Source organism: Lineus longissimus, chromosome 14, assembly GCF_910592395.1.
Source record: "Lineus longissimus chromosome 14, tnLinLong1.2, whole genome shotgun sequence".
NCBI classification, from domain to species: Eukaryota; Metazoa; Nemertea; class Pilidiophora; order Heteronemertea; family Lineidae; genus Lineus; species Lineus longissimus.
In genome coordinates, this window is record NC_088321.1 from 7,914,468 (window position 1) to 7,934,483 (window position 20,016).

Below are 20,016 nucleotides of genomic sequence, written 5' to 3' on the forward strand. Positions count from 1 at the left end.
TTTGTTTATAAAATTTCCTCCGCACTTCCGCTAGTTTTGTCGTTATTATTGGTCAGATTCTACTGAAAATTGTTTAATTGTATTTATAAAGGTATACACTACTAATGACTTATGCCGAATATATGTTGACATATGCGTGTATTTTGGCTTGATGACGATTTGAAAACGCCAAAATTACCAGTCATCCGATCGGCGAAACAGCGTCCACCACTCATCTCATCATGCACTGCACCAGCGTCCACCTGGTTTAAAATTCAGGCATAAAGTCATCAAAATGAAATTTAGTGGCCATAAACGTAATAAGTACACCATGAAACACATTTCCTGAAAATTTTTATGACATTTGGGTGTAAGACTGAGATGTTGTCTTACTCGGACTCTTATCTCTAAAATCACAGGGGCAGCTGGGCTCTGACGGGTCCACCTAATGTGCGTCCGGAACTCTGTTTGCGCGTCCGGAAGAGAAAGTGCGCGTCCGGAACAATTTCCTATGTAAATATGAACCTATTGTTGCATTCGATGGCTTAAATAGCATTTTAATTCCATGTAGAGAAAATAAAATTGAAAAAAATCTTTTTGGTGACTTGTATTTTACAATTTTCAGCGAGGTGGTTAATTACTAATGCCATACTCATATCCTAACTTCCTTACGCGCCTTCTCCTATTGTGGTCGTCTAAGTCGGTATGAGTTTGTCTTTGCGTGCCGTGGGATAAGGGGCAATAGCAATTATTGTGAAGCCAATTTGCGCTTTTAGGGGGGAGGGGAGGGGATCGAGGGGGGCGGGGGAAGGGGGTCAACAAAATTCATTCCATGTGCTGAGACACCAGATACCAGTCTAATCCATTACAACACGGCTACTATCGAAATTCTGCAACTGCAACAACAATTTGTTGAGGAGAAACGTCAGTAAACTGGGATTTGATGGCTGTGTAACACCCAAATCACCCCGCTGAAAATTGTAAAATACAAAGTCACCAAGGAGATTTTTTCCAATTTTATTTTCTCTACATGGAATTAAAATGCTATTTAAGCCATCTAATGCAACATTAGGTTCATATTTACATAGGAAATTGTTCCGGACGCGCACTTTCTCTTCCGGACGCACAAATTGTTCCGGACGCGCATTAGGTAGACCGGCTCTGACCTCTGTATTGTCTATTGACACTATTGACTGTAGTCTGTTGTCAGTGTTGACCAGGTCCAGGAAGCCCTATCCAGTTCAAATCCAACACGGCCGCCGACAGGGTGGTGGACGCTGGTATATTTTAGACAACAACTCGCTAATCTAGCTAGCACCCAAATTGGCCTTTGTCTGCAGAATAGCCGGGACAGTAGTAGCTCTGTACATTATGTACACTCTGTCCCTCTGTACATTATGTACACATTCCTATCATTTAGCACAGAGTGTCCCTGCTATTCTGCAGTTGCTCACACAAATGTCATGAAACAATCAGGAAATGTGGAAAAATGAAAATGTCCTTATTTCATTTACTGATTTAGGGCCTATGACCATTATATTTTATTTTGATGACTTTAATGCATTTAATTCTGGTGGAGGCTGTTAAGTAGTAAGTTTGACCCAAAATTACAGCTGCTGACACCTGAGAATCTGAAATTGAAGTGAAACTCTTTTTTCTGTCTCTTTGGGAAGGTGTAAATGCTGATGGCGACTCTAATCTCACTCTGATAGAAGATCCGCCTTCTTGGATCAACAAAATCCAACTATTTTCACCTGAGAGAGGTCAAACTATTTTGGCCTTAAACTTGATGATCAATATTAATCGTCAACAAAATCGAACTATTTTCACCTGAGAGAGGTGAAACTATTTTGGCCTAAAACTTGATGATCAATATTAATCGTCAACAAAATCCAACTATTTTCACCTGAGGGTCAAACTACTTTGGCCTAAAACTTGATGATCAATATTAATCGTCAACAAAATCGAACTATTTTCACCCGAGAGATGTCAAACAATTTTGGCCTAAAACTTGGTGATATAAGGCCTAATTGTCAACAAAATCCAACTATTTTCACCTGAGAGAGGTGAAACTATTTTGGCCTAAAACTTGATGATATTAACTGTCAACAAAATCCAACTATTTTCACCTGAGAGAGGTGAAACTATTTTGGCCTTAAACTTGATGATATTAACTGTCAACAAAATCCAAATATTTTCACCTGAGAGAGGTCAAACTATTTTGGCCTGAAACTTGATGATATTAACTGTCAACAAAATCCAACTATTTTCACCTGAGGGTCAAACTACTTTGGCCTAAAACTTGATGATCAATATTAATCGTCAACAAAATCGAACTATTTTCACCCGAGAGATGTCAAACAATTTTGGCCTAAAACTTGGTGATATAAGGCCTAATTGTCAACAAAATCCAACTATTTTCACCTGAGAGAGGTGAAACTATTTTGGCCTAAAACTTGATGATATTAACTGTCAACAAAATCCAACTATTTTCACCTGAGAGAGGTGAAACTATTTTGGCCTGAAACTTGATGATATAAGGCCTAATTGTCAACAAAATCCAACTATTTTCACGTGAGAGAGGTTCAACTATTTTGGCCTAAAACTTGATGATATTAACTGTCAACAAAATCCAAATATTTTCACCTGAGAGAGGTGAAACTATTTTGGCCTGAAACTTGATGATATAAGGCCTAATTGTCAACAAAATCCAACTATTTTCACGTGAGAGAGGTTCAACTATTTTGGCCTAACTTGATGATCGATATTAATTGTCAACAAAATCCAACTATTTTCACCTGAGACTGAGAGGTCAAACTTTTTTGGCCTGAAACTTGATGATATTAAGCTTTGCATTCTTAATCTTATATTGTTTCAGCACTTTTTAATTTGCATCAAATTACAATATTCGGCCATTATATTGACGTTTTGAAATCTTTTTCGACCCTGTTTACATTGTCTTAGGAAAAGTATAGGCTTGACTAGTTTGGGGTGAGTCTCCACTCGCTTTTCAGAGAAAAGTGAGTCCCAAAGGTGAATTGTTATGACTGGAGGTGAATCCGCTCCTGGTGATTTCCATGAGACAGGTGAATCTATGACTGGTTCCCAACCTCAGGGATTTGCTGGACTGGCGAGTTAACGTCGAGTGCCTGAGGAGGGGGGTCCAGGCATAAGCTTGATAGCTGCATTAAAACAATGAAATGTCAAATGAAGCCGGCGGCTATTTCTTGCACCGGTACGTCAGTACTAGATCAACTGTAAAACACATGGTAAACTTACACTGCCTGTGATTCACAGGCAGTGTAAGTTTGAAAAATAATAAATAATAAATTTCTGCCATTTTGAAAAGCACTTTTCACAGAAATTTATTTGCGCAAACCGTTTATTGAGTCTTTGGCATGGGAACTGGTATTGAAACATCTCAGTTGTAATCTGTTGTTTTTGATATGTCATCCGATCTGAAGTGTATTCAGATCTCGATAATAATTTTGGGCAAGTTGGGGTTCCTGGCCACAACTGTCATGACTGTCAACCCAATGTTCGTCTAATCTTTTGATTTCACCACGTTCTTTTTCTAGATGGATCCAGCATTGCTGAAGGAGAGAGAAGCTTTCAAAAAGAGGGCGCTAGCACAACCATCAGTCGAAAAGAGAAAGGCCCAGAAAAGAACTGAAAATGATCGCTGTACTAAGAAGGCACGGCCAGCGCCAAAACCTAAGGGTAAGCACCCTACCCTTGAAAGCCTCATACTTACTTAGGGCTCTTCGTCCCTAGTGGCACATAAGGCCACAACACAACCTCCAGCCTTTTCAGTCTCGTGCTGCCCGTTGTGCCTCGTTCCATGTCAGCCCCATCAGTTTCAGCTCCTTTGACATAGTCCTCCTGGTAAGCACCTACCCTTGAAAGCCTCATACTTACTTAGGGCTCTTCGTCCCTAGTGGCACATAAGGCCACAACACAACCTCCAGCCTTTTCAGTCTCTTGCTGCCCGTTGTGCCTCGTCCCATGTCAGCCCCATGAGTTTCAGCTCCACTGACATAGTCCTACTTCATTTGACTTTGGGCCAGCCTCGTTTGTTCTTTCCCTGGGGGCTCAAATGCAGGGCAGTCTTTGGTATGCTGCTTGGATTCATTCAGAGGACATGTCTAAGCCATCAAAGTCTGCAGCATCCGATTACGCGGCAACGTTAGAACTCTAGATCTGCGTCAGCTGACGGATCGGAGAGCTTCATTAGAGATTATCCTTGGCAAGAACACTTGGCAGATCCATCGCAGACACCTGTTTGAAAGCCTCATAGCCTAGTGGTTGATAAAAGTACTGTGGGTTACCACGCAATTCGGCCCAGATTCGGAACCAAGGATTTGTGTTCTTGATGAACCGTTGTAGATTTAAGGAACTAATATTCCTGACTCTTCACAGTCATTCGAATAAGACTTGACAAAACACCCGAGTGAGAATATTTCGTTATCATAATGGATAATGTAGCCTTTATCATTCGATATTTCATTTGAGATGTTTTAGAATAGAAATTGATACCTCACTGTCGGTATTGATTGTCTCACAAAAACCGCTCGGATGGAGCTTAAATATTGGCTATGGTTTTGGTCTACATTTTAGCTCCAACCTCGCGGTTTTGGTGAGACAATCAATACCGTCAGTTCGGTATCAATTCCTTGAAGCCAAAGCTCCTAGTATCTGGTGTTTACGCTAGGGCAAGTTAAAGTCCCCACCAAGTGAGAAACATGAGTAGCTGGCGTGGACTTCCCTCCTTTGGCCAAAAGACCGGGGGCATAATGGTCAGTATGATGGCCGCGTCCCAGTGTTAACCAGTTCAATCAGAACATCAAGATTCAAACAGACTCGACGGCTTCGGGAGTTAAAACTGGCTGTGAAAGAATTTTGAAGGCCAAGTTTGCATGAAAGATTAAGCCTAATGATTTTCATAGCTTTGCTTGTTGGCCGAAAACAGAAAAGTTTTTGAGTGGCTGTTTTAGTTTTGGTCTACTCTAATTGCAACTGAAAATGTTTATGAGTTGAGCCTTTCAGTGAGTTTACTGTTTTATTCATTTCAGCCGATTTTAACTACAAGGCAATGCAAGGAAGTTCACAGTTTAAGTTTGGAATATTGGCAAAAATAGTTAAATATATGAAGGTAAGATAAGAATACTAATCACTTGGTTTCGTTGACTGTTTTTTCCACCAGAACAAAAGTACCGAAAAGTGTTTTGCCGCTGAAGTAAAATGATCAAATGTATGTGCAAATTTGAATAAAGGAGCCTTATAGCTGAGTGGTGAACTCTGACTACCACTTAAAAGGCCCCGGTCAATCCCGGGTAGAACCCAGTAGTGTATTTCTGGATGAACCGGCGTGGCTTTCAAGGAACGAAAATTCCCGGCTCTCCACAGTCCTTTGAATGAGATGTAAAACCGAGGTTCCTTGAATCTGGTGTCTATGCCAGGGCAGGTTACAGACCCCACCAAGTGAGAAACATGAGTAGCTTGCGTGGACTCTACAGGGCTGCCTAACCTTACACATTTGGGGGAAATCTCACACACAGGCCTGTTTACACTTAGTTAGGGCCATTTTACACTTTGACTCCAGAAAATGTCTTTAAAATTGTGCCGAAATCATCAGAAGACCCAACAATGACATTTCCCTTGCTGTTTTACCCTTTTTACTGAGGGTTTTAGTTTTACACATTGCTGGACGAAGGCAGTTGTGACACTCCATCCGGCCGAAGTCTGGAGTCACTAGGCCTTGCCGAAGGCGTAGTCGCTAGGCCAATAAACCCAACTGGCGTCTAACCATACTGGCACGCATGAACGCTCATCCCGCCTTGGAGGAGGAATACTCCGTGGAGAAAATCACCTCCAAGTGCAGAGCAAACGCCCAGGAAGGGGAAGGATAGAAGAAGGGAAATTGGATTCCATCAAATTGGATATCGTGATGCGATTTTGGGCTGCACTCACCCTGTTTCTGCGCCTCTCATGTTCGAAGTTGCTCACAATGAAAAACAAATCCCCAACTGATACTAGCTCATATAGGCCAATAGAACTTCAGGTGACTTCTTCAATCATAAAATTAACGCGGTTTTGGAAAAATATCTTATTTTCCTCTCCATCGGAAAAATAGAAGTTGTCCTTTAAAGAAATCAATCAGCAGCAGCTAGGTAGGTTAGAAAAAGCTACACAAAGTCCTTAATAGGTGTCCCTCCAATCTCATCGTACGTCAAAACTATTCACGCTTGTGCGAGGAATGTTGTAGTGCTGTGTCAAACATTACCGGAATTATTGGAATTCAGGAATACCAGACGACTTGGAATCCTGACTTGGCACTCAATGCCGGGAATTCAGGATTTTGAATCAGCAGAGTTTGCCCTGATGACGCCAGCGTCGACACTGATGAAACATGGGCCTACCCGATGTGAGTTGTTTGTCTCAGTGATTCATTCCTAACTTATTGAAACGTTCCTAGAGATTGCATTGTCAAAATCGTGTATCGTCCGCTTTTAATATTTCAGCAACGGCATCAACAGGGAGACACTTATCCATTATCAATTGATGACATTCTTGACGAAACAAATCAACTTGATGTCGGAGCACGGCATAAACAATGGCTATCGACCGAGGTAGGTTGTTTCCTCCCACTGTTCACCCTCCTCCAAACTCACTTTATCCCTGGTACCATCAGGGCAAGACCAATATACTGATATTTGATGAAATATGGCTATGGACCGAGGTAGGTTGTTTCCTCCCACTGTTCACCCTCCTCCAAACTCACTTTATCCCTGGTACCATCAGGGCAAGACCATTATACTGATATTTGATGAAATATGGCTATCGACCGAGGTAGGTTTCCTCCCACTCTTCACCCTCCTCCAAACTCACTTTATCCCTGGTACCATCAGGGTAAGACCAATATACTGATATTTGATGAAATATGGCTATCGACCGAGGTAAGTTTCCTCCCACTGTTCACCCTCCTCCAAACTCACTTTATCCCTGGTACCATCAGGGTAAGACCAATATACTGATATTTGATGAAATATGGCTATTGACCGAGGTACGTTGTTTCCTCCCACTGTTCACCCTCCTCCAAACTCACTTTATCCCTGGTACCATCAGGGCAAGACCATTATACTGATATTTGATGAAATATGGCTATTGACCGAGGTAGGTTGTTTCCTCCCACTGTTCACCCTCCTCCAAACTCACTTTATCCCTGGTACCATCAGGGCAAGACCATTATACTGATATTTGATGAAATATGGCTATTGACTGAGGTAGGTTGTTTCCTCCCACTGTTCACCCTCCTCCAAACTCACTTTATCCCTGGTACCATCAGGGCAAGACCAATATACTGATATTTGATGAAATTCTTGTTGAGACCAACCAATGTAAGGTCACCCTCACCCTGCACACCACCCCTCCCTTGGGTCATCTTCTGCATCTCATGAGGATACGGGCCATCCATTGAGTATGTACGTACTGAGAGGGGAGACGGTTTAGGAATTTTGGGGAAAATGCGTACAGCTGTAAATTTTGTCCAAATTGTGTGTACAAGGGGAGGGGTCTCAAAATCCCAAGTTTGATGCGTACATACAGTGGAACCTCCCTTAGCGGACACCTCTCTATTAAGGACACTAGTTTTGGTCCCAATTTGGTAGTTTCTATTCAATTTGACCTCTCTGATCAGGACACCTCTCTATTAAGGCCAGCACTTGCCAGTCCCGAAGGTGTCCTTAATAGAGAGGTTCTACTGTACTTAATGGATGGCCCCATACTGGTATCAAGAGCCTTTCGAATCCAGCACCCAAAATATGATTCTGGGCCAGATGACCATCCATGAGCATGAATGTAGTATAGGACTGAAAAGCCTGTAAGACCTGGGTACAAGGTATTTTTAAAGTGGTCTGCATCCGCAAACTGTGCGTGATATAACGCTGAAAATGCGGGATATTGATGATAGATACATGATCTGATAGATGTTAAAGCGAAATGTTTATATCAATACTGGTTTGGCAGTAATTCTTCAAAACACCATGAAAACGATATTTCCTCTCAATCAACTAGACTTTGATGTTTTCACCCCAAATCTTGGGTTCAGTACTCAGACTGACATTGTCTTCCATGTCATCAAGAAAATTTTCAAAAAATGTTGATATTTTGAGAACATGTCCAAGTTGTCATTTTGCAATATTTGGAAGAATAAATGGTTAATTAGCGTTGATATCGATATCTCACTTAGCATCAATCAGATTATGTATCTATCATCATTACGTTCCAAAATTTTCAGCAACATAATGGAAGAGTTTTGGCTCCACTTACCACTGTGCATGCGCATGGTGAATCTCTTTTCACCAGGAAAAAACTGAAGCTATTACAGTGGAACCTCCCTTAGCGGACACCTCTCTATTAAAGATAACCTCTCTATTAAGGATAACCTCTCTATTAAGGACAACCTCTCTATTAGTATTAAGGACACTAGTTTTGGTCCCAAATTGGTTGTTTCCATTCAAATTGACCTCTCTAATCAGGACACCTCTCTATTAAGGACATCACTTGTCAGTCCCGTTGGTGTCCTTAATAGAGAGGTTCTACTGTACATCGGTGTCGTGAAAAGGTCAGATAGGGACCTGGAATGTAAAGTGCCACCTCGTTTGCTGATCAAAATATGAACCTCTCAAATGTCTCGTAACCCTTGTAGGCCCTCGTCAACAATCAGGACACCTCTCTATTTAGGACATCACTTGTCAGTCCCGTTGGTGTCCTTAATAGAGAGGTTCTACTGAACTTCGTAGTCTTGAAAAAGTCAGACAGGGACCTGGAATAGAAAGTGCCACCTTGTTTGCTTATCAAAATCTGAACCTCTCTAATGTCTCGTAACCCTTGTAGGCCCTCGTCAACAATCAGGATACCTCTCTATTAAGGACATCACTTGTCAGTTCCCTTAGTGTCCTTAATAGAGAGGTTCTACTGTACTTCGAAGTCTTGATAAAGTCAGACAGGGACCTGGAATATAAAGTGCCACCTTGTTTGCTGATCAAAATCTGAACCTCTCTAATGTCTCATAACCCTTGTAGGCCCTCGTCAACAATCCCAAGATCAACGTCGTGGATGACAATAAGTTTGTCTTCCGCCCGAAGTATAACATCCGAGACCGGAGGGGGTTAATGTGATTGCTGGAGCGGAATGACCTGAAAGGATTGGGCGGTGTTTTGATGGACGACGTCGAAGAGGCTGTGCCGAAATGTGGGCGAGTTATTCAGGTAGGCGCCGAGCTGACACGAGTGTCCTCTTTAACGCTATAACACCTAGAGCCAGCGCAAGGGCTTATTCCCCTTGGCCCCGACTTTATTTTACCTGGAAATCATGTTTTTTTCTCCAGTGAGATCGACGGCGGTTGTCACCGGGCGCCTCCAGGTGTTATAGGGTTAAGAAACTCTCTAACAAGTTTATGCTGCAATAGACACCAACCTAGCATCTTCCATTGATGTCCATTGCAATATTACAAATTCAGTTTTTTTTTTGCAAACTTCTCTACAGGCTCATGCTGCACCCGAATGCCACCAACCTTAATTCGAATGCTCTATTAAATCACGGAGTTCAAGCATACCGTGCTATACACCCAAGTGAAGAGTCCATTGATCATGTTCTCAGTTATGCAGAGTACTTCATAACACTCGGGTATGTTTTTGTATCGCTATACACCAACAAGTTAAAATGTATGTTTGTTCATCCTGAATATGAAGGAGGCAATAATTGGTGGAGCCCCTGAAATAAGGCCCAGGTTTGATCCCCTTCTCAAGGAACAGTGTGGTCAACACTGCTTCCTACCCTGCAATAAGGCCCAGGTTTGATCCCCTTCTCAAGGAACAGTGTGGTCAACACTGCTTCCTACTCCGCAATAAGGCCCGGGTTTGATCCCCTTCTCAAGGAACTGTGTGGTCAACACTGCTTCCTACCCTGCAATAAGGCCCGGGTTTGATCCCCTTCTCAAGGAACTGTGTGGTCAACACGGCTTCCTACCCTGCAATAAGGCCCTGGTTTGATCCCCTTCTCAAGGAACTGTGTGGTCAACACTGCTTACTACCCTGCAATAAGGCCCGGGTTTGATCCCCTTCTCAAGGAACTGTGTGGTCAACACGGCTTCCTACCCTGCAATAAGACCCGGGTTTGATCCCCTTCTCAAGGAACTGTGTGGTCAACACTGCTTCCTACCCTGCAATAAGGCCTGGGTTTGATCCCCTTCTCAAGGAACTGTGTGGTCAACACTGCTTCCTACCCTGCAATAAGGCCCGGGTTTGATCCCCTTCTCAAGGAACAGTGTGGTCAACACTGCTTCCTACCCTGAAATAATGCCCGGGTTTGATCCCCTTCTCAAGGAACTGTGTGGTCAACACTGCTTCCTACCCTGCAATAAGGCCCGGGTTTGATCCCCTTCTCAAGGAACTGTGTGGTCAACACTGCTTCCTACCCTGCAATAAGGGCCGGGTTTGATCCCCTTCTCAAGGAACTGTGTGGTCAACACTGCTTCCTACCCTGCAATAAGGCCCGGGTTTGATCCCCTTCTCAAGGAACTGTGTGGTCAACACTGCTTCCTACCCTGCAATAAGGCCCGGGTTTGATCCCCTTCTCAAGGAACTGTGTGGTCAACACGGCTTCCTACCCTGCAATAAGGCCCGGGTTTGATCCCCTTCTCAAGGAACTGTGTGGTCAACACTGCTTCCTACCCTGCAATACGGCCCGGGTTTGATCCCCTTCTCAAGGAACAGTGTGGTCAACACTGCTTCCTACCCTGAAATAAGGCCCAGGTTTGATCCCCTTCTCAAGGAACTGTGTGGTCAACACTGCTTCCTACTCCGCAATAAGGCCCTGGTTTGATCCCCTTCTCAAGGAACTGTGTGGTCAACACTGCTTCCTACCCTGCAATAAGGCCCAGGTTTGATCCCCTTCTCAAGGAACTGTGTGGTCAACACTGCTTCCTACTCCGCAATAAGGCCCTGGTTTGATCCCCTTCTCAAGGAACTGTGTGGTCAACACTGCTTCCTACCTTGGAATAAGGCCCGGGTTTGATCCCCTTCTCAAGGAACTGTGTGGTCAACACTGCTTCCTACCCTGCAATAGATCCGGGTTTGATCCCCTTCTCAAGGAACTGTGTGGTCAACACTGCTTCCTACCCTGCAATAAGACCCGGGTTTGATCCCCTTCTCAAGGAACTGTGTGGTCAACACTGCTTCCTACCCTGCAATAAGACCCGGGTTTGATCCCCTTCTCAAGGAACTGTGTGGTCAACACTGCTTCCTACCCTGCAATAAGACCCGGGTTTGATCCCCTTCTCAAGGAACTGTGTGGTCAACACTGCTTACTACCCTGCAATAGATCCGGGTTTGATCCCCTTCTGAAGGAACTGTGTGGTCAACACTGCTTCCTACCCTGCTATAAGGCCCGGGTTTGATCCCCATCTCAAGAAACTGTGTGGTCAACACTGCTTCCTACCCTGCAATAAGGCCCGGGTTTGATCCCCTTCTCAAGGAACTGTGTGGTCAACACTGCTTCCTACCCTGCAATAAGGCCCGGGTTTGATCCCCTTCTCAAGGAACTGTGTGGTCAACACTGCTTCCTACCCTGCAATAAGGCCCGGGTTTGATCCCCTCCTCAAGGAACTGTGTGGTCAACACTGCTTCCTACCCTGCAATAAGGCCCGGGTTTGATCCCCTTCTCAAGGAACTTTGTGGTCAACACTGCTTCCTACCCCGCAATAAGGCCCGGGTTTGATCCCCTTCTCAAGGAACTGTGACCGATGGGACTGGTCATCTGTGGCCGTGGTGGGGTAAAGGAAGGAAGAACTGCAAATATAGTGGTTTGAAATGTATGATAACAGCTCTTGGCATAAGGTATAAATGGACTGGCATTGAGCGATAGGGGTCAAACCCTGAGAAGGCCTTGAATTACATATGTTGGAATAAAGGAGAGAATGAGAAGAACTAGATTGTGCTGCCATCTAACTTTATGCAGCACAACTACAATACAAATAATTTAAAGGGATACTATAAGATTCTCCAACAGAACATTCCTGGCTCAGCACAAAACCTACAATGTATGAAATACGTGAGGGTCTGTCGGATGAGACTGATAGCCGTGGTCCCTTGTACCTGAGTGCCTATGCCAGGACAAGTAAAAGATACCACATAGGTCGACAGTAGCCTTCAGTGGACTCCAACTCTCCTGCAGAGATCAAAGGGTAATGACGCTGGTATTGTTATGATATTGGACTGTGGCTTCATAGGGTATTGGTACGATGCTCTTGTCATCAGTGACAAGGCTTGCTCAAAATACAATAGGTTTTTGATCACTTTTAACCAAATTATGATATTTTTCCAGGAAGAGTTAACATGAGGTAAAGACAGTCAATGAGTTTCACACTGCAATCTCTTAGACCGTTGTCTAAGCTTCTTTGAACATGCTGGTTGGCTGGTTGGAAGAATGCGTTTTAAAACTTATATGCAGTGGTACCTCCCTTAGCGGACACCTTTATATAAGGGACAACCTCTCTATTAAGGACACCTCTCTATTAAGGACACTAACTTTGGTCCCAAATTGATTGTTTCCATTCAATTTGACCTCTCTAATCAGGACACCTCTCTATTAAGGACACTAGCTTTGGTCCCAAATTGGTTGTTTCCATTCAATTTGACCTCTCTAATCTGAACACCTCTCTATTAAGGACACTAGCTTTGGTCCCAAATTGGTTGTTTCCATTCAATTTGACCTCTCTAATCAGGACACCTCTCTACTTAGTACTTGTCAGTCCTGAGGGTGTCCTTAATAGAGAGGTTCTACTTTGGATTGTTTAAACTTCACTTGATCTTGCGCATTGATAAAGTAGTCCGAATTCTTAACTCCTTAAAAAGTTCAGCAAGTTCCATCAGCTGGCTTGCAAAAATAGGAGGACGACGCATGTTTGAAGTAATGACATCACAATGCATTACATACTGTGTTGAAATCTAACGTCGTACACGACATAAGGTCATTAAGGTCACGACATTAGGTCATGAAGGTCATGTATAGGGATGACCTGGACAAACATTTAGAAGGACCAGAGGGGGTGGTACTTTCTTACTTTCTACCATAATTACTCCTGAATTGAAAGCCTGTTCAATCTCACTTTCTACCACAATTTCTCATGAATTGAAAGCCTGTTCAATCTTACTTTCTACCACAATTTCTCATGAATTGTAAGCCTGTTCAATCTTACTTTCTATCACAATTTGTCATGAATTGAAAGCCTGTTCAATCTTACTTTCTATCACAATTTGTCATGAATTGAAAGCCTGTTCAATCTTACTTTCTATCACAATTTCTCATGAATTGAAAGACTGTTCAATCTTACTTTCTACAGCAATTGGGCAGCCAAATCACCAAAATCACGCGACCCGCCGATAAAAAAGAAATCCTCTTCTACAACGATAAGAGCTTTGACTTCACAGTTGACGAGGGTAAGGACACTCTGATTGCTCAGTGGTTCTCATTTGCATAGGAAAGCTTTTGGTTTTCAAAGTACTATGAGTCTGATATCAAGTACAGTTTGTTTGCTTGTTTTTTCCAACTACAGTAGAGGTTGTCATCTAGTTTCGAATGTTTTAACCCCGCACTGTCCCGAGACCTTTCAGGACTTTGATGAGCTTCCATTTTTTAGCTCAGCTGACAAGCTGAGCTATTCATATGAGTAAATGGAAGAATGAATGTCCGTCTGTCTGTCTGTCTGTCTGTCTGTCTGTCTGTCCGTTAAACAGGCACGTTTCAAAACTATGGCAGATAGGCGATAGATTTTCCCTATAAGCCATTTAGACCCTTCAGGACTCCTGAATAGACAAAGTGTGGGTCCGGCAGGATTAACAGTTTGGCCACCAGAGGGCAAAAAGCCTAAATCACAAAACAATTTTTTGGCGCTTTATTCAAGCAGATAGAAGCTTGAAATAAAGTTGAAAAGGACCGCATGCATGTAGGTCTTGAAACTACTAAGAGTAGTTTTGATTGATACTACCAGTTGGCGTTACTGAGCCAAAATCTGTGTTGACCTAGTTTAAGCTTGATTTGAATTTCCCGCTCTTGTATGACTCTGAAGGTTGTGGGTTCCAATCCCACTTCGGGTCAATTTTTTTTTTTTTTAATTTTTACTTTTTTCACTTGTAAATACATTTTCTTTACTTTTTAGCTCACCTCTTAGCAGAGGTGAGCTTATTCCATACCGTGGCGTCCGTCGTAGGCGTCGTCGTCGTCGTCGTCCGTCGTCCGTTAGCAGGGCACGTTTCGTAACTGTTAAAGCTATTGAGTTGAAACTTGGTACACATGTACCCTTATGTAATGACACCTTGGAGACCAAGTTTCGGTCCGATTCGTTTCATGGTTTGGCCACCAGGGGGCCAAACGTTAAAAGTGAAAATATGCAATATCTCCCTTAATAGTAGTCGGGAAATTTTGAAAAAAATATGGTAGGTACTTCTAGCAAAGGTGCATCATATATCCTCCGGGTTTTTGATTTGACCTCCTTTTTAAGGTCACAGAGGTCAAATGGTGTAAATTGGCCGTTAGGATGTAACGATGGCACGTTTCTAAACTGCAATGACTATTGATACCAAATTTGGTACACATTTACCCCTTAGTCAGGTGATCTCAGGGACCGAAGTTTGGTCCAATATGATTCACCACTTGACCACCAGGGGGCAAAATCCAAAAACCTTAAAAATGTGATTATTCCTTAACTTCTTGCCCGATTGCCACCAATTTGATATCATGGATACATCTAACCACCATACAGTATATGTCACACAGGTTTTTAATTTGACCTTCTTGTCAAGGTCACAGAGGTCAAATGGCGTAAATTCGCCGTCAGGCTGTAACGATGGCACGTTTCTTAACTGCAATGACTATTGATCACAAATTAAGTACACATGTACCCCTTGGTCAGGTGATCTCAGGTACCGAAGTTTGGTGCGATCTGATTTGCCGTTTGGCCTCCAGGGAGGGGGCCAAATCCTAAATTCTTCAAAATGCCATTATTCCTAGTAATGACTTGCCCGATTGGCACCAATTTCATATCATAGGTACATCTAATTCTAACAACCATTCAATGTGTCACCCGGGTCTTCTTTGATTTGACCTACTTTTCAAGGTCACAGAGGTCGAATGTACTGTAAATTGGCCATTTTGGGGAAATAGTAATTGCTTGGACCTACATCAAACCTAACACTACATGACACAATACCATGCTCTTTATCCATCTTTCCTCCACATGAGGTGAGCACAATGGCCCTGGCCATTTCATTTGAATAATTTGGTGGGCGGCCATCTTGGTTTTTTTTTTCTATTTTAAAGCCTTTGCTGTATCCAGAGTGACATGAATTTTATGGTTGGTGTACAATAAGTCTCCTTTACATGATATCACATGGGCTTTCTATTTGACCTACTTTTCAAGGTCAGCCTGGCTCAGGCACTTAGATTTGACTAATAAGTGGCATATTTGTCACCATTTAAAAGTCTTTTTACTTTGGTATGTTTGCCTGATATATTGACAAAACTGAGGTTGAAAGAGATCTATCGGGTACTTTCCATGTTCATATATTTCAGCTGAGCGCCAGGCCCTTGGGCCTCTTGTTAAGAAGTTTTATTTGTGGCACTATAAAATACAATGAAGACAACAGTGTAGGCCTTTCACTACAAGACTACAATGCCCTTTCAAAATGTTCTGCTTTTTATTCAGAATTTATAAAATTATGGCGAGGCGTGTCCGTAGATGGGGTAGATGAAAATAAGATAGATGAGTACCTGGACCAGCGGGGAATCACTACCATGCAGGACGTCGGAGCAAAAACAGCAGTAAGTTCCAATGGGTGGTGCATAACTGATGGAACAGCCCTGATGTATTGTTATGTAATGGTATGTGTATGCCGCAAGGCTGTTCCAAGGTATGAACTGCATCCTATGGCAAAGGTTGCAGTAGCTTCAATGGGTGGTGCAAAACTGATCGAACAGCCCTGATGAATTGTTTTGTAATGGTACGTGTATGCGGCAAGGCCGTTCCAAGGTATGAACTGCAGCCTGTGGCAAAGGTTGCGATAGCTTCAATGGGTGGTGCAAAACTGATGGAACAGCCCTGATGAATTGTTTTGTAATGGTACGTGTATGCGGCAAGGCCGTTCCAAGGTATGAACTGCATCCGGTGGCAAAGGTTGCGGTAGCTTCAATGGGTGGTGTATAATTGATGGTACAGCCCTGATATATTGTTGCGTAGTTGAATGTGTATGCCGCAAGGCTGTTCCGAGAAATTTGTGTCCCCACAGTCATTGATGAAAATGTATACCCACACTCACTGCTCACTCTCGCAACTTGACAGTTCTATTTTGTAGTTGATCTCACTGGTTTCTATGCGCTGTGGGAGGTAGTTAGCCTTTCCACAGCCGGCCAGTGGGAGGGGCTGCCTCCTATAGATCCACAGCCAAAGCTGGTGTTATGATCAGAGTGTCCGTCACTGCTCACTGTTCTATTTTGTAGTTGATGTCACTAGTTTAATTCTATGCGCTGTGAGAGGTAGTTAGCCTTTCCACAGCCGGCCAGTAGGAGGGGCTGCCTCCTATAGATCCACCGCCAAAGCTAGTGTTATGGTCAAAGTGTCCGTCACTGCTCACTGTTCTATTTTGTAGTTGATGTCACTAGTTTCTATGCGCTGTGGGAGGTAGTTAACCTTTCCACAGCCGGCCAGTGGGAGGGGCTATAGATCCACCGCCAAAGCTGGTGTTATGATCAGAGTGTCCGTCACTGCTCACTGTTCTATTTATGGGCCCCAGACCACATAGTCTGGGGACCATATTGATATTGCTGGAATTCTGCATTCTATCTGTTACCAAACTTTAGTGTGAGTGTTCTCTGAAACAGCTCAACAAACCAAAAATCTTTCACCCCAAACCCACCAAGCATACCCCCATCCAAGGGACGTCACTAAAGACTTTTCAAAATTTCGGCTCATTTTGATGTTATTGACGCTTTTATGCTGAGATTCGTCTGATCGTCTTCTCCCAACATGCCGAAGTCGCGATTCAATCTGACATGCGCTGTGACATGCGCAGAGGCGAGACGCTGATACATTAGCATAAGCTCCGCCCCGTCATAATGACGTCATTATTCTCAGGAGTTGGTCGAGCGATGGGACGATGGAGGTATTATAAAGAAACCCAATTCGATTCATGGACTATCGCAAAACGATTTTTCAAAACTCAGAATATTTCGATGCTTTAGATGCGTTTTTATGACTCCAGCTCCTCCCTCTGGGAGCTGGAGTTAGTATTGTTTTCGCTCAGGTTTCTCGTCCAATCACGTGACCTCTCCAACACTCGATAATGCACTCTTTTCGTCCACGTTTTAGGCCAATCTTCGGCATGAACATGAAATCTAATAAGCGCAGTACTTAAATCAGATGTTTCTCTCGCCTTGAAAACATTCCTGGGTAAAATCCATTGAGATTAGCCGAGTTAATCTACTTTTTCCGTGATTAAAATCTCTGCCGCTGAATTCTATAAATAGAAACTATTAACATCGCGGCAGTGTGGTTCCCATTGTGCGCCCTCCCACTTCACACCATGTCTGCAAGTTTTACGGAGAGGGAGGGCGTGCGGTAAGAAGAATGGCCAAAATGACGTCACGTTTTCCTGGCAATGCCTCTTGCCGGACCAGTCAAGCATTGGGAAAGCATCTTTAATTCTCAATGCTATTTCAATTTCATCTCAAACATGTCTTTTTACAGACCCACCCCTTACACAGACAATGGGTAACATCAAGTCTTCTGTTTTCAAAGTGTTGGAGAAAGTGTTTTAGGCCTACCTCAGTAGCTGAACTGATAAAACACTGTCCAAGATCAGCAAAGCAGCAACTGAGAATGGTGTCAACAATGTTTTTAACAGAAACAAGCCTCAAACACTTTCCCCAACACTTTCAAACCCAAGACTTTACCTCACTCAGTGAGTGATGCACTCTGAACTATACTTACCAAGAACTGTCTCCACCCTCATTCTCTGGCTAGGATAATGTAATCCATACAACAGTTTACTATCGCTAGGATAACCCAATGCTCCCTCCATCCAATACTCGGGGGCCCATTTAATTTGCTGTTAAGCAGATTTCTCAATCTAGTTTGTAGTTGATGTCACTAGTTTCTCTGCGCTGTGAGAGGTAGTAAGCCTTTCCACAGCCAGCCAGTGGGAGGGGCTTTCTCCTATAGATCCACCGGCAAAGCTGGTGTTATGATTTGAGTGTGTTTCTCTCGTGCTCGCTACCATCACTTAGTTGGAGTGCACAGTCTAACCAGGTGGTGTCCGTCCGCAAAAATCATTATAAGAGATCAGCTTCAGTACGATGCTACCAGTGGTGGCACATGGTGGCAGACAGAGGTATTATCCTCCTGGCCAGGTGATTACCAGGCCATGGTCGTCTCTTTAACCCACCCCTCCCATTACTGATAATGTCTTCCTCTGTTTCAGGCTCCAGTACAGAAACGAAAACGAAAAGGTGGCAATCGAAAAAAGACATTCAAATCACATAACGACCATTTAGGAAACTTGTTAGAAGACTATTCAAACGTGGACAAGTGAGACAGTTATCAATTTTGTAAGGACTTGTGTGATTGGCTGAAGTAATTCAGAAATGAGTTAGGTCGGGTCTGATTGGTTGGAATTCTGCTGAAGATTTTATGGAGAAAAGTGTCTGCCGTGACTATATGCGTTGCCAAAAGGTGGAAATCGTTATGACTGTTCGGTTGCATGCATCACTTGATTGACATCGATGTTCAAAGTTAAATGGAGAACACGGTCGCTGACAAACCATGTCCTTAAGCATGTTAAAGGGACAACTTGGGCATGAGATATGTTGGTTTTTTCATTACAAAAATGGCTTCCTGCAGGAGCGTGATATCTCCAAACGGGATAATTGAAAAGTCATTGAAGTCCAATAACAAATGCACAAGAACGGGGTGTAAATTTAGGCCTGCCTGAAATTCGCAAGCCATGCCCAGAACTGCCTTCCAACACAGGTGAAAATCGTTATCAGAGAACGGCATCAGTGTAATACTACCAGTGGTGACGCATGGTGTCAAGCTGGCACATTTTCCTACTGGCCAGGTAATTTCCAGGTTGTCCCTTTAATAAGATTGAGCTCGGGGCACGGCCGCTCTTGATTGGTTCCTAATTTTCATTTGCTCTGAAACGGTATTTGGCACTAAATTTCTAGGAAGCCACGCCCCCCACAAACCTCAACCAATAAAATCGCATATAAACAACAACAAACCTGAACACGTTGGGGTATCGCGGCTGACTTTTGTTAAGACGTAGCGTAAACTACATTCTCTGTTCGCAATAGTATTTAACCTGGTTGACCAAATTTGTAAAGTCATTCATTGAAAAAGTACCAATTGTACGAAATGTCTGAATAGACTGGAATCGTTGCATTTGTTTATTTAAACCCACACTGAAACGGTATTTGGGCAATTTGTTTTGTAGGAGGAAACCAGTGCACCCGGAGGGAACGAAAACAAAACGTGTTGAATTAGACTGAGTGTTGCGCAAACCTGCCTCAGTAAAAGTTTGAAAGATACTTAGTTAAAAAGATGTGGATGGGGATGTTTTTAGAAATGAATCAAATAAAACGTTTTGTTGTTCGAAGTCTGTTTTCTGTTGGTTGGTTTTCTGTCTGGTTTCTATTTTGTTGAAAGTGTTGTTGGCGTTCATCACTGCTTTATTGGTAACCCTTTCACTGCCGGCTGCCTAGTATTCTCCTCCAGGGAGTATTTTCCTCAAAGGCAGGGTGAGCATCTTTCTTCGAGAAAATTCTACTTTGTCAGGTGTTTGCATTTGGAGGTGTGGTCCTCCAGGGACAGCTCGGAATACAACTCTCCTTTAGCAGGGGACTTTAAGGCCTTCTTCTCCAGGGAGTATTCTCCTCCAACCCAGGATAAGTATTTTTACATGCCACTACGGTTTGGTTTATTGA

At 43.2% G+C, this 20,016-nt stretch overlaps 1 pseudogene; it reads left to right on the forward strand.

The window, feature by feature from the left end:
• The first annotated feature begins 34 nt into the window (after nt 1-34).
• Nucleotides 35-19,688, forward strand: LOC135499242 (transcription initiation factor IIE subunit beta-like; annotated as a pseudogene).
• The last annotated feature ends 328 nt before the right edge of the window (nt 19,689-20,016 follow it).